The sequence below is a fragment of the Mus pahari genome, chromosome 5 (genome assembly GCF_900095145.1).
Source record: "Mus pahari chromosome 5, PAHARI_EIJ_v1.1, whole genome shotgun sequence".
In the NCBI taxonomy this organism is placed as follows: Eukaryota; Metazoa; Chordata; class Mammalia; order Rodentia; family Muridae; genus Mus; species Mus pahari.
Window position 1 is genome coordinate 20,671,588 of NC_034594.1, and position 3,247 is coordinate 20,674,834.

Sequence of the window (3,247 nt, forward strand, 5' to 3'; positions counted from 1 at the left end):
GACCAAGCGTGAGTCCGAATTTGGATCTCCACGTCTTATATGGTTTGTCTTTTCTCTTTATTTATTGAACAGTACAGAAAACACAGCAAGGGGAAGGGATGAAGGAGTTCTTGCAGAAATTAACTGAGCTTAAAAGGGAAGAAGATTCCTTATAACCTCCCCTACCCCGAGTCTGAACTTTATAGAAGCTAAGGGTATGATATGATATTATATAATTTGATATTATTTGATATGACATGATTTGATATATATTATTTAATATATGATATGATATGATTTGATATGATATGATTTGATACATGATATGATATAATAGGATATATGGCATGACATGATATGTGATATGACATGATATGATATGATTTGCTATGATTTGATATGTGATATGATATCACATGGCATGATATGATATGATGGGCAGCCGAAGGATTGGAGGGACAGTGGATGAAACCACAGACCTAAGACTCGGCTCCACAAGGCTTTGGGTAGTGATTTTTGAGATTTGTCTCAGATAAATTCTATATACTGGGTCTTTTAAAGTCCTAAAGCAGATTTCTAAATGTAAACTTGTAAAACTAAATCTGATGCTTGTCAATCTTTTTTTTTAGCATGGGCCTTTAATTTTTAATATACCGAGAGCTTTGAAATACCTTCTCCACACATCTGGGGGTCCTAGAGTAGAGACCTCATCTAAAGGTTTTAGTGTGTGTGTGTGTGTGTATGTGTGTGTATGTGTGTGTATGTGTGTGCCCGTGTGCATGCACCAACCTCTTTATGAGTCATGTCAACTCAGTTCTTCAGAATGTTTTCTTCTATTAGAAGCTAGGGGAGCCAATGGGATATCAATTAGACTCTCCACCATGAGAAAATATCCATTTTCTGATACTAAGGGAAGGGAACTTTCCCCCCCTGCACAGTGGAGAGTACAGAGCCCATGTCAGTGAGTGGCTAGTCACTTGTCAGTTTCATTTCTGGGTTTACTTCCTGGATAGGCCCAACAGCAGCAGAAGGGCAAAGGGGAGGAGCAGCTATTTGCTCTCCATACATTAGGGTCATTTCTGTCAAGTGCTAACAATGCAACTGGTTAATGAAGTGGGACAGGAGTGAAGGGAGAGAGGTCTTGGGCACATAACCCTCCACCAGAACTGTCACAGGAGTCTCCTCTAGAATCAACATTTCCCACAGAGGCTACCACAACCACACACACACACACACACACACACACACACACACACACACACACACACAGACAGACATGTGCATGCGTGCATGTTTCTACCCAACAACTTCCTGTTTAATTTGACTGAAGCCATGCATGTTATTGATCCTGTGGTCAGGCATTATTATTTCAAATTAACTTATGCAAGCCTCCCCTGTTTCCCTTTAAAGCTGCCCCTTGGCTCAACTTCCTTAAATTCCCACATTATTTACCATGCTGCCTTCCCACCCTGACACCTATTCCCAAATAAACTCATCGTGGTTGTGATGGATGGTTAGTTTTTGACTCACGTGAAGGACACAGTGGATCCAGATAAGGGCAGGGAGACCACTTGGTGACCCTGGAGACTCAGTGTTGTAGAAAAGACTTAGTGGAATTGATGAATCAAATTCAGGGTTCAAGGTCCTGGTCAGTTGGCATTGAAATGAGACAAGGTTCTAGCTGCCCTTACATCAAGGCCTGGGGCTTGGGTGTGCCGATGTGAGAGTGATCAGGGGTGGTCAAGGTTAAGGGGGGGGGTCCCTCTGGAATCCCCATTCTTCCTCAGTTTGCCTGAAAACCCTAAGGTGGGAATAAGAAAAGGCAGGAACAAGAAAATAAAAAATATTTCCACGGCGAGTGCCGGATTTTCTTGGAATTGAACAGCGAAGTTAAGCTTCCTGGCTATCTCCACTCTCAGTTCAACTTTAACCTGGGATGTGAAAGGAATTGTGGGATTCCAGTGAGTAATAACGCAGGGTCACGCTGGGATTCCAGGCGCCTATGGACATCCTGAAAGGTGTCATCTCCTCAAGGCTCAATCTAGAACCACAAAGCACAGATTGAACCCTGGAGGGAAGGTTTGAGGTGATTCAAGGTTGAATGATGGAGCCAAAAGATGCCACCGTCTGAGTCTTTGGAAGCTGGGAACATGCTGCCTAATGTGGAGAACGTGATTTTGCTAATGTGAATAAGTTAAGGATTTCCTGGTGGGGAGACAGGCTTGGGTTTGGTGCTTCAGGAAAGAGTGGTATGATAGTCAAAGGAGGAAGAGGGTGGTGTGTGCAGGGCTGCAGTCCATGAGCCAGAGAGCCACAGAGGCTGGACAAAACCTAGGACATGGATGCTGCCCTTGTGGTTCCAGGGACCCTGTATGGACCACAATTCATTTTAGCCCACTGAGGCCCATCTAGACTCTCCAGAATGATGTAGGAACAAGGAACAAATGCAGATCTCATCCCCTGCCCCCACCCCCGCCTTCATCTTACCTCCCCCAAAGGAGTCTGAAGCCCATGTTTTCTCTCCCTGTCCTTAATTTGTGAAGTACTTATGAGAAAGAATTGTTTGTATGACAAGGACATAGAGTCCCTCTGTTGCCCAGCTGACCAGAGTAGGGCTTAGAATTCTCAACCACAGGATGTCTCACTGTGAATTTTTTCCTAGGTATTTGATGACCATAGTTTCCTCCATCAAAATCACAGCAGTTGTATCTGCTAAAGACAAATGAATGGTCAGGACAATGTGCCGAAGCATTCAGAGTTCAGACCATCCCCTCCAACTGGGGATGCGTGCGTGATGTTGGTGGCTCACACACACTGTCTTCCAGTCACCTTCCTCCACCCTCTGGGCTGCATGTCACTTAAAAGGACTTTGCCACAGGGTTTCCAGGGGGTGGCTGCTGGCTTCTGAGCCAGAACCACATTGGGTCTAACCGAGGAGGAGTCTCTCTCTACCTCAGCATTTGCAATAAGCATCTTGGGTACCAGGCATCTTGACCCTCAAAGGATCTTGGTCATTTCCCATGCCCTGGTGGGGAAGTTGAACTGAACATTCTATTGCTGCTGGGCCCATGAATGGAGATGGAGGGATACAGGAGAAGCAGCCATTATTCCACGGGTCCTGCTGAGGCTTGGGGATTTAGTCCCTGTCACTACTAAGTTTGAACTTCAGTCGTGGTAGTAATAGTAGTAGTAGTAGGTCGTCGTCGTCGTCGTCGTCGTCGTCGTCCTCCTCCTCCTCCTCCTCCTCCTCCTCCTCCTCCTCCTCCTC